Genomic DNA, 12,684 nt, shown 5'->3' with positions numbered 1-12,684 from the left:
GATTTTCAGGAACCACTCCAAGTAGGACACTTCGCTGTGTTGAAGCCGTTCAAAGCATGGAGAACATGCGAAAAAGTAACGTCTACTGTTCAGTTTTTTCCTCTAAATCGTTTTGTGGGTCAGGAACAACAAAATGAAATTTGTAAATAACAGAACTGATTGACAAGATTGGCATAACTGAAATGCGGCAAGGAAATTATCGAAGAACGCAAGAGTCTATTCACTTTATTTTCCAAAAGATGATTTTATTACCATGAAAGTAAGTTTTAAATTGTTCTCTATGGATATAACATTTTTTTTCTTCGAAAACAATATAGTATGTATGTAATTTGGAACAGGTGCAAGTCGATTAAGTGTGAAGATGGAAATAGTATGAGAATTCATAATGGTAAGTCAGAAAAAGGAAATTGACATGCTAATGTTGCTGTTTCATTCAGTAAGTCAATTTTCAGTGAAGACTGAAGATAGCCTCAATGAAATTGTTGTTATTGTTATTATTATTATCGTGTGTTGTTATTAAACCAGCCTGCCTCTTTGGGGAAAGAACTGCAACGATATGTTTACATTTTTCTCCTGCACAAGCTTTGCAATACAGGTGAATTGCTTTATTTTCAAATCACTTCTGAGAGTCCCAGTTTCAACTGAGGTGCAGATGAAACGGCACTGCTTTGAAGAACCAGTGCGTATATCCTACATTAGTCTGCGTTTTCCGTGTTACTTTTGCCTATCATAATTAAATGCTTCGCTCTCAGCACAGCTTCACCTTCGTTATAGTTCCTGGAATTCACATCGCATTCGCAATATTTAAATATAACGCGTAATTTAAACGTTTCTTCCATACCAGCAATGACAACACGCTGCTATTACGTACTACTACTGAATGTAAACAAAGATTTATCCTACATAGAGCGGCCATATTGGAAGCAACACTAGCGCTCAGGTGGTAATTTTAATCGCGAATAGCACCGTGACACTTCAGAAAAGTGGAATCGTTTCCACCAAACATGTGATTTGCCGAAATATTATGTTCTAATGAAAAATGGTACAACAGTTTAGTATTAAGCTATATGACTGATATTTAAATACCTGCTGGAGATGAGGTTATATATTCGTCCATCAAGTAGCATTTAAAATATCCATCACATCAACCGCGCTCGGGGACATGAAAGATATTGCACTGTTGCCAGATTGATGTGTGTATCTGATCACAACTAGATTTGCTCGAAAATTTACGACAGTGTATACTTTCGTTTTGAGGTCTGAAATGTACAGTGGGATCCATAAGTATTACCGTGCAAATTGTCCATCACCATGTTCGTGCACTTTATTTGACCCAAGAATTAAAAGAAAACTCAAAACAAGCTGTTGACAACTTCTGCACCAGCATACATACAAATCCATCGATTAAAACACACAGGATGTAAGAGAAAAATTAATGTAAATAGTCATGGACAATTTTCACGGTAATACTTATGAATTCCACTGTACAAAAGTGACATAAATATTTTGTTGGAATGATCAGGAGCAAGGGCAATGGAAGGAACAAGACACTTCAATTATGGAATACCTCATATGTCTGAGCGTATCACATGCATAGTGCTGCCATCTCTGGCCAAATGCGTAACTACTACCAATTATTACGCGAGAGGCTACTTCTGATTGGTTCTAATCTTTTAAAAGTGATTGACTGATATTTTTTCTTCAAAATGAAGCCTACGGGAGAACCGGGTCACGATAACCCGCTATTGCGAGAGGACAGCTGCGCTTAAGTCACATATAACATGCATATTGACAATTGAAATTGTATATTTGTTATGCTTAAATCCTGTGTCAAAACAGTTGGAAACAAGCGTGATATAATAACAGAACTTCCGGAAGGGAGCGAGTTCATTCATTCGTTATTCCTAAAGACTTATTGGAAATGTATTGGAACGATGAAAGAGCAACGCATAAGATAGAGACATCTGTTGAGCTGCTGCTAAACTACTAGACATTTACATACGATACTTCTCGAGACTGGTTGAGGCGTCTTGTTCTCCACCGTCTTTGATCAGGAATGACAACGGTTTGTTTTCCTTTGCATGAAAGGTGGACGCTTGGACTTGATAAGGCTGATAAATGTCACATCGTGTGCATGAACCAAAAATTCTTGTCCCTTGCTCGCTTTGTTTCTGGCGGATCGTCTAATTTCGGATCTGCTGGTAAAGATATTGAACGAGAATGACGTCAAAGGGAGGAATGTGAATTTTTGAGAAACATGAGTAGGAAGACAGTCATTTACTCGATAACAAAGACCCTTATTCTCAAAAGTAACAGTATATCTGCAATAACAATACTGAAGTTTCACAAAACAGAAAATTTCATACATCTTAAATAATTATGTCGTATTTCTACAGTTGCATGTAATGATTTATATAACGAATAACTATTGCAGCTTGAATGCATCAACGAACTCGTAAAAAATGTGTTGTCATAAATCATTCTTTGTTAGGCTTTTCAACTTAAGATCCGCAGTCTCAAGTTACGAATATTTGACTCTGGAAATAGTCAAATTTCGCAAACTTCTTCAGCTACTTAATTGCAAGAAATTATGTTTTGAAAATCTTCTAAATATTAAACATGTTCCCACGAAAATGTATTTCCTAATGTGGAAAAAAAATTTCACCAAAGTTAACTTTGATTTGATAGGCTAATAAGAACTGAATTGACAATTTAAAAGTTTGATTGAAATGTGTCCTACGAGGAATCGAACCGCGGACTCCTTGATCATAAATCTACATCGCTGGTCTGCTGTAGACCTTAGAAAAAGTAAACATATACTCTATTTTATTGCACTACACAAGCTGTTCAACGTAATTATTCTTTCATAATTGCTTGTTCTTTAACACTACGTCATTGACACATGCTTAATTGAGGTGCATGAAACATAGAGTTTTTAACCTCAATAAATTATAATTCTTTTATTTTTAAGAGAGAGGGAGAGAGAAAGAAAGATGGTCTTTCCCTTCAATTAACGATACTACTTACATCTACATCGTTTACCAGTAAAGAAACTGCTCTGATCTAGTTGGCTTCTCTTCAATATTAACATGCAACCCATTTGTCTGATTTAAATGCAAATATGGGCACCAGTTACATTAATTGATACTGGCAAATGTCCATGAAAAACTGCTTTTTTTTTATAACCTATGAGAGAGAAAAACTGATTGTGTTACGGATTGAAAATAAAAGTAAGGCTGCAAGCAGGTCACCCGACCTTATGAGCTTCTCTGGTATCTCATTCAAAGTAAAAGATTGCGCCGAAGTACAACCAAATAGATTTATAGAATATATAAATATCCATAGCCGAGATCAGCTTGTAAAACACGTCTGTGAACTGGTATGTACCGGTATTTAATGCAGTAGTGAATTAGTGATATTTGTTCGTTAAGTAACGCATGGGATGTAGAGAAATGATTTATTGATAAAATCGATGTCTGGTAAGATCATCTGCATTCCTTGTGCGTGATACAAGTATTCATAAAATAATTGAATCTAGTTTTTATCACCGAGTTCTGAAAATATCGTAGTCGCGAAATTAAGTGTGACCACCGACACTTATTTACACGGTGTTTGTTTGTTCTACTGTGTACGCCAGTGTATCCAATTGGTCGAATTTTTACGCTGGCGTACATAGCAGAAAACAGTAGCACAAACAAAACCATGTAAATAACAATTCTGTCGTTCACGGCCATAGTTCACCGACCACCGATTTGAACTAAACAATTATGCTTTTAGTGATATACATGAACTGAGAGCCATTATAATCGGGAACCAGGAAACTGGCTTATAATTACTAGGGAGTTGTAATGCACCAACCATATTTTTTTTATTGAACATACTCACAAATAATAAAATAATAAACATCTTCCAAAATCTCGTTAACGCAACCCCTTCGAATCTCTCCAATACTATTTTCAGGAATCCTTTTTTCCAATGTAACATTTGGAAGGCCATAGAGGCGTCTCGTGAACGCATGCGGTGCATGCTGCGCATGCGTCAATTGTGGTAAAAAGGACAGCTTGCTCTGCGACGACATTCATGAGCATTTCTACATTCAAATTTCTTCATATAGGAGAAGTATTTATTTTACACGAGAACGCTGAACTAAGCTTATATTACATTGCTTGGATCTGAAGTGAAAGAAAGTAATAATTCTTTTCCCACAATTGATGCATGCGTCACTTCAGATCCAAGAAATGTAATATAAGCTTAGTTCAGCGCTCTAGTGTAAAATAAATACTTCTCATATAGGAAGAAATTAGAATGTATAAATGCTCATGAATGTCGTAGCAGAGCAAGCTGTCCTTTTTCCTACAATGACGCATGCGTTCACGAAACGCCTCTGCCATTGTCAATTCGTCACATCAAGCTTCACCCCAGCATACTGATAATTTTCCAAGTGCAATATGGCCACGACCAGCACATAGTCAGAACCAGAGGGTGCTCGTTGCTATGTGCAGTACGTATGCATTACGTCATCTGGGAGGATCGGGTTTGGGTGCTCGTTGCTATGTGCAGTACGTATGCGCAGTCGTCCGTGGATGCATTACGTCATCTTGGAAGAACTGGGATTGGTGCTGGGCACAGTTAACTACTAACACGTCGCAAAAATCGGAACAAGCAGGTTGTTGATTTTGTAGCGTTCGATTTATTTTTATTGTATTTTTGTACTTGTAGACTGCAATCATGTCTAATTGTGCTGTAGCAAGCTATGGAAACTATAACCAGAAAACTAAAGGAACTGACATAAAATATCATAGATTTCCAGTCGATAATTGCGTAAGTAAACAGTTGATTCATGCTTGTAGACGAAATGTAAAAAATGCAAGTAGGCAGTGCCAATTATTGTGAAGAAGACTATGTGCGAGATCTGAAAGCAGTACTTCTGTATTTTCCACCAAAGAACGTGCTGAAGCCAACTGCAGTGCCATCTCTAAAATTACTTTAGTACCAAATAATCGAGGAAATGGTGTAGTTCTCCTAAACACTTATCTTCACAATATGATTCGCTTGTAGGACGTGTTGAAAAGGTTTGCAGAGATGTACCACAGATTAAATGTACGCTACGAAAGAGATGCAATAAGGAGACGTGCCCTAAACAGGCTAAAGACTATGCTGCCAGGAAAAGAGAAAAATATATAGACGAAGGTATGTACACAAACTGCAAGCAATGTTTCGTTGTTGGAAAACATATTCGATCGTTTACAAAGGAGAAACACACGTCTGCATAATGAAGCCAATAAATTAAAGATTACAAACAACCTCTTTTAACCTGTTTTAAATAAATAAAGAAGTTCAAAATCTACAACGTAACCTAACCGACAGTACTACAAGAAAAGTCATCAATATCTTGAAAATGTGTTCAACTAGTGCGAAGTACGTAGTGAGCCTAACTGATTTGTTATGTACATTTTATGTAAGTCGTATTTGTAATTACTAACAAATTAATTTATTTAACACAAACCGATGTCGATTGTGATTTGTATGTTCACATTATTGTGAAAGACGTTGTCGGAAATGTGCATTTCGAAGACTTTCACACTATTGGAAATGAAATTCACTTACATCTTCAACTCGAGTTACATAGCTTTGTATGCACGATGGTAAATATTGCATAAGTGAATATTACACTCATCATTGGATTGTTTGCAACTTTGTTCAATTTTGGTTTTTCACAAATACATTGTGGATAAGTTTGTACTCTTATTTCTTTGTAGCACATTTCTGCCAGAAAGAGCAAGTTCTATGATTAGTGTAATGCAAGTTACTTCGTTAAAGTACAAATGTGTGTCGCATATCAGCCTTGGAGTATATTTTCCGGTTATACAACTCAGGCACACATGGAAAGGGAAATGGAAAATCTGCGGACAAAGTCCTTTAACGAATAATGATTCGTACAGTTGCACGGTCAATCATTGTGAGTTCATGTAACTTTTCTCCTTTATTGTTTAATTAAACTAAGAACTAAGATATTTTCATGGATATTCTAAAAGAGTTTCATTTACCGTGTGATCATAAATGTATTTCTATAGGCAATTGAATTAGTAGGTTAAGACATTTAAGTTTGATGTTCCTAGCACTCATCAAGTATTTCGAGTAGGTTAAGTTAGTTAAATTAGTACTTGTACACTTTGGCTCGTCTTCTGCACGCGTGTGTATGTAAAGTTCTTAATACGAAAAAAATACTTTTTAGAACTATGACAATGATAACTTTCAGCCAAATTTGAACCAGAGAAATTTAAAATATATGAAGAAGGTCTTTCGAATTTAGAGTAAGTTTCAAATGCAGAGTAAAATTTTATCTAGATTGTATATTGCTTCTTTCACTTGACAATTTGAGAAATAAAGTTACATTATGGAGAACGGTAAAGATTGGATTTTAAGTATATCAGTATTATTTTAACACTTTCTGATGTTATGTAAAATTTGAAATGTTCTTGGAAATGATTGCAACGTTCTGAATGAATAAGAAGGAACGATTCAGTAAAACCACATAAAAACGAGTTACATCAAAATTCAGCTTAGTCAATTCTGTATCAGTCTAAAGTTACCAATTTGTTTTCGATTATGCCTTCTATTTGTATCGTCGTGAGAACAAAATAGGATTTTTTTTAGTTTTGCAAACTATCGCTCTCTTTGAAATTCTATAAATAAAGAACGGGTGTTTTTTATTTATAGATTATATATTATATATTTTATTTATTTATTATCCAAACTCTAATATCCATAATTTATAATCCGATAATATTCCTGTGACTTTCTGTGAGGCCCGTAGTACCTCGGAGGCCTCTGCCGATCTCCGTGGGGGAGTTCTTAGAACAGCGCACTACGACGCCAGGTTCGAATCCAATCGGGTAAGACATTGATTTGTCCTTAATGAGAAAATTGAAAATTTAGTAAATGTGATAATAGCTTTTGTGGAAACAAAGATTGATACAATACGTTTGCATGTGCAATTTTTCCTCTTTTAAAAGTAGCATGTTTTAATTATGTTACTAATCATTAAAGGAATACCTCAATACCATCCCGAAGTATGATAATTAATATTTCCCCCTCAAAGTAATGAAACACTTTCCCTCTCTGAAACTCGCATAGAAATGATAGGGCCCGTTTGCTTCGGCCAAGCCCCGAACGAACATAACCGAAGGGGTACCGAGCATAACCGATCCTCCCATATGACGTCACGCGCTCGTGCATGATCGGCAATTTTCGGATGGCGCTACCTTATATATTAAGTTACCTTGAGTCAGAACGCCCGTCAGTCGAATAGAATTGAATTTTTTAAGTCCACTTTATGCACTGATAAGCTACTTGGGACTGGACATAAAGTTTAAAGTGGGATCCGAGCCACTGTGCAACGTGCCTCCACCGGGTATCGAATTCGGGAGCAGTCCATTAAAATGCGACAATGTTACTAGCACACCAGTAGAACATGCAGTGAGGGTGGTGTAAAAGTTCGGCAGAAACAGGAACCAATGTGGACCATAAAATAAATCGGAAAATATTTTGACACACTTTTTTTCATGAGAAATGAATACAATAATGCACGAGGACTGGAATTGCTTAACGTTTTGTTTCCCAAGGCTATTTTTTGGTAAAATGATTCATGTGGTAGATAGAGGGAGTGGATATTTGATTTTTGTTACTTAGCGTTGCTTTTCTGCCACTTCTAGCTAATCTCAACAATGAGTGATGACGTGAAATTGATGAAGAGACACTCATAAACAGTCCCGCAAACACAGGGGGCAGGGGCCATTGTCCCCCCCTCCGACCTTGGATGGAAGTCCATTCTAGGGGAAGCAAACCTTGAAGTAAAAAACAAGACTAGGAGTATCTAAGAATAGCTACTCATGATGGAATTAGTTTTCACGTGTTGCTTGCATTTTTCTTCCAGACGGGGAAGGGCACTTGCAAGGGGTACAGAGGGGCAATTGCCCCCCCTCGATTTCAAATTTTATACAAATAAAAATACATTTCATAAAATTTTCTTGCTCGCTTCGCTCGCAATGTCTGCTATTCTTATAGTCCAAGTTCAGAAGCATAGCTATGGGGTGGCGGGAGTCGACCCTGGGAGCCAAACGATCTATATGAAAGAAAATATATTAAAGAGAATGCCATGGCGCCCCGTGAAATTATTTGCACCCACATTAAAACAATTTCTTTCTATGAAACTTAATGTGAAGTATTAGGCCTAATGATGACACTGTAATCCAATAAGTCATTGATCAATCAAGGGATTCCATTTTGTTGGTCAGGTGCCAAAACATGTATTTCAATTATAATATAATACAATTCACACAATATTTTGCAAAATGGTTATTGTAACTAGTAGGCAAACATTGTCTGTAATGATACAAGAGTCTCCTCTTTGAAGGAAATAGTAGAATCCGTCGTGGACTAAGGGACCCATGTTTTAATGTTTTAGCAAGTCAAAAAAAATGTATTACACATTTTTTACACATTCGCTTTACTCGATTTCCTACTACTCCATTTATTCTTTACAATCTCATCTGTAAGGTATATGTTATATATAGACGTATTCTCCGAAGTCTCATCTTTACATTGATGTATGATGCACATCACAATTTTAACTGCATTCACGATTCTTAAGACTGGTTTACATTGGTCGAGTGAGGGGGAGAGTTACTGGGCTGTCTGCTCGACTCGACCCTTCTATGGCGAGTAGCTGTTTACACACTTTCTACTCGGCTACAGCAAAGTGGGATACTGCAGCTGTAGCTGTTTGGTGTTCTTTTGACAGAATGAACCTATCGACGTCGTTGGCGATTCAAGAAAAAAGTTTACACACTTTTTTCACGAGAAATGAATACAATAATGCACGAGGACATGTCTGGAAAGAAAACTAATTTCCTTGATTTTTCTATTTTCGATCGTTCTTGGTTGTACTGAGAACGTAAATTCCTTATTTTTAATTTTACTTCTCCTACGCCAAATACAAGTCTCATCTCCTACATTTATAGCCTCATACGCCCATAGTTTATTTTGTTTGTTTCTATAATCGACAGAAATTCCATGGACACTCACACAACATAGACTCTATTATACTCTCCGAGTGGTCTGTCGAGTTTACGCGCGAATGAAAAAATCGATGGAAAAAGAAGCAACTCGGTCGAGTCGCTGTCCTCCGTGAACAGCCACTCGACTGTCCCGACTACTGAAGCGAGTTCTGGCTCCATTGCTCCCCCCGCCCAGATGTTTAGACGGGGAGAGTAGCTCGCTTTACCCTACTCACTCCAGCTACTCTCCCGTCTACTCGACCAATGCAAACCACTTTAAAGTTACCCTTTGCAATGGGAAACTCAACGAAGTTGGATAGAGAAAAGAACACGTTTTTATTTGTTTAGACTCAGTTCCAGCTCGTCGTCTGCTGTGACGTCATACTAATATGGCCCATTGCGCATAATTTCAATTTTGAATTCTTCACACTTCTTAACAGTTGGGCTGAAAAGTTCGTAGGCTGACTCATAGATGGCGTTACTAGAATTAAATCCATGTGATTTTTACTTAGCACTAACCTTCAAAAGATACGTGTATAAATTTCACAGCTGCCGGATAATTAGTTCGTGAGATATAGCATTGTGAGTGAAGCAGCTTTTGTTATTGTGAAAAAATGGATAAAAAATAATTTCGTGTGTTAATAAAGCATTGCTTTTTGGCGAAAAAAAATACTGTTGAAGCCAAGGCTTGGCTTGATAAACATTATTCGGACTCTGCACCAGGAAAGTCAACCGTTGAGAAGTGGTTTGCTAAATTTAAACGAGGCGAAATGAGCATCGAAGACGATGCACGCAGTGGACGCCTCAAAGAGGCTGTTACCGACGAAAACATCAAAAAAGTCCACAAAATAATTTTAAATGATCGTAAAGTGAAGTTGATCGAGATAGCTGAGATTATTACATAGCGTTGTTGGAGCGTTTAAAGGATGAAATCACGAAAAAACGGCCCCATTTGAAGAAGAAAAAAAGTGGTTTCATCAAGACAATGCACCGTGTCACAAATCAATGAAAACGATGGCAAAATTATATGAATTAGACTACGAATTGCTTCCCCATCCACCATATTCTCCAGATCTGGCCCCCAGTGACTTTTTCCTGTTTGCAGACCTTAAAAGAATGCTCGCTGGAAAGAAATGTAGCACTGATGAAGAGGTAATCGCCGAAACTGAGGCCTATTTTGAGGCTAAAGAGAAATCGTACTATAAAAATGGCATCGAAAAATTGTATGACCGCTATAATCGTTGTATCGCTCTCAAAGGCAACTATATTGAATAATAAAATCGAATTTTCTCAAAAAAAATATTTTTTACTATGTTAGCCTACGAACTTTTCAGCCCAACTGTTACATGGCATATTACCCATTCAAGTCGATAAGTTCTTACTGCTCGTATTTTATTATACGTATTTTTTTCTTCATCTCTCGTATTTACAACATCGTTCATTTGGAGAAGGAATATTTAATACGAATACCAACAAAGAGTACATTCAGTGGCGGCGATTAGGGAGGGCGAGGGGGCAGTTTCCCCCCTCACTTTTCACCAGTTTTGCCCCCGCACTATGCTAAACTTTATCTACAAGGGAAATAAATTGTCTTCGCACCTTCCGGTTTTGGAACCCAATCGCCGCCACTGAGTACATTATATACAGTATATTTCTCTGTGTTCACGTGTTCAGCCCCTGAAGTGAAAATTCCTAGCTGGGGGATGTTTTGGCGAGGCTTCGGTCTAGCTGGCGGAATGCTTCTATGCTTTAACATTGTAAGTTAGCAATGAGACAGCTGGGGGATGCCTTGCAGAAAGTTTGCTGGGAATGCCATCCCCCCGCACCCCCTCTTACTTTGAACACTGTCTGTGTTAATACTTTAAATGCCATGTTTATACATATTCCTTGTTCAAATACACTTTCTATTTTTGACACTAATGGAAAATACTGTCATTGTGCTAACACGTGCGCTGAGAGGGAGGGGCAAGTACTCCGTAGCCAGGAATTCTTTGTAGGGAGGGCAAAGTCAATCCTAGAGGGGGCTAATTTTTAAAATATTGTGTCGCATTGGCAGATATAGCAGGGTACACAGAGGCACTTGCCCCTCCCCCAAAAGAGATAAGATACAGAAAAGGGATATCTTGAAACACCAACGAACAAAAAGAAAACTTCGATCAACATCAAATACAGTAGAGCGTCGATTATCCGAACGTCGGTCAACCGAACGACCGCTTAACCGAACTGTGTACTCGCTCACTTTCAGATATCTGTAATGAAAAAAGTACGTGACTTAGCTGCTCGTAAGCGTGTAGGCTTGCTTAGACAGACCAAAATAAAGGATTTTTTTAAACGTTAATTTTGTGTACTGTGTGTATTGTTCATGCAAAATGCGTATGTAATATGTACATATTTTTGTTTAATAAACTGTACCACATACTATATATTCCTACTAAAGTTGCCTTTGTACGTTACTTTGTAATACATACTTAAAGAGATGCCTGTATTTATGAATAAATTTACTGTACAGTACTTCTTTTTGGCAAATAAACATGTACAGTTCGATTATCCGAACAAACCAGTTTTCCGAACACCCATGTCCCCCAATTACTTCGGATAATCGACGCTCTACTGTAGCAATATTTCGGTAATGACCTTTCCAGATTGCCAAAGAATATAAAGATAAAGTTTAACATAAATTGGCTAATAGGGACTGTATCTACTTGATATTTTCAGGTCGATAATGTTAATAGACGATTAATATGTACCAACAGCTTTGGGCCTCTCTTCAGAACTGATTAAAGGAGCCCTTGATAAATCGTGCTTCATAATGATTCCCTCTATGCAGTATGCAGGATTTTTACGCACAAAAGAATCTAACGAGAATCCAACAACACCAATGTGTTGTGTTATAATTAGAGCCCAGAAGTTTGGCAAAATGCCTCTTTTTATCTACTGCATATATTGATAAAATTTTTCCGGATATACGTTTCTTATGTTGACCACACTGCCTATATTTAATTATAATGCCTTTTTCAATGAAATTTGACATTTTTTTTAAAAAAATGTGTATATAAATTATTTTTCTCCCAAAAAACGTTGTTGGCATTTATTTTTCTTCCGTTTATTATGTGAATAATTTTCGCCTTATTTAAGTAATATTGAACTCACGCATGTTTCAACATTGCTGAAGGAGAAAGTGTGAGAAAAAAGTATTTCATGCTGAGTTAGGATATTGCCTTTCGGTTAACATTTCTTGTGCATGATTGACTGCTGAAGTGGACAGGTTGATTTCGAACACAAAGAAGATATTTCTTAAATCTCCCTCTCGAACCCGAAAATTTCAGGAAGTTGCGATTGAGCTTAGTTTACCTCAGCAACCAGTCTTGACGAGATGGGGAACCTGGATATCAGCAGCTATATATTATGCTAACAACCTTGAAAAAATCAGTGAGATGATCGATGCTCTTCCAGAAAATGAAGCGGCTTCAATTCGTGAAGTGAAAAAAAACAACCTGTGCTATTCAAATTTATTTTTGCACATTATGGTGCATTGCCAGAGACAATTACAATTATAGCATCCATGAAAATATTCGAGGAATCTATGCAGCAGATGATGGAAGTGCCAGGAGAAATGGGGTGAGCT

The sequence above is a fragment of the Lepisma saccharinum genome, chromosome 24 (genome assembly GCF_977018435.1).
Source record: "Lepisma saccharinum chromosome 24, izLepSacc3.1, whole genome shotgun sequence".
NCBI lineage: Eukaryota > Metazoa > Arthropoda > Insecta > Zygentoma > Lepismatidae > Lepisma > Lepisma saccharinum.
Note: the sequence above shows the minus strand (reverse complement) of the source record.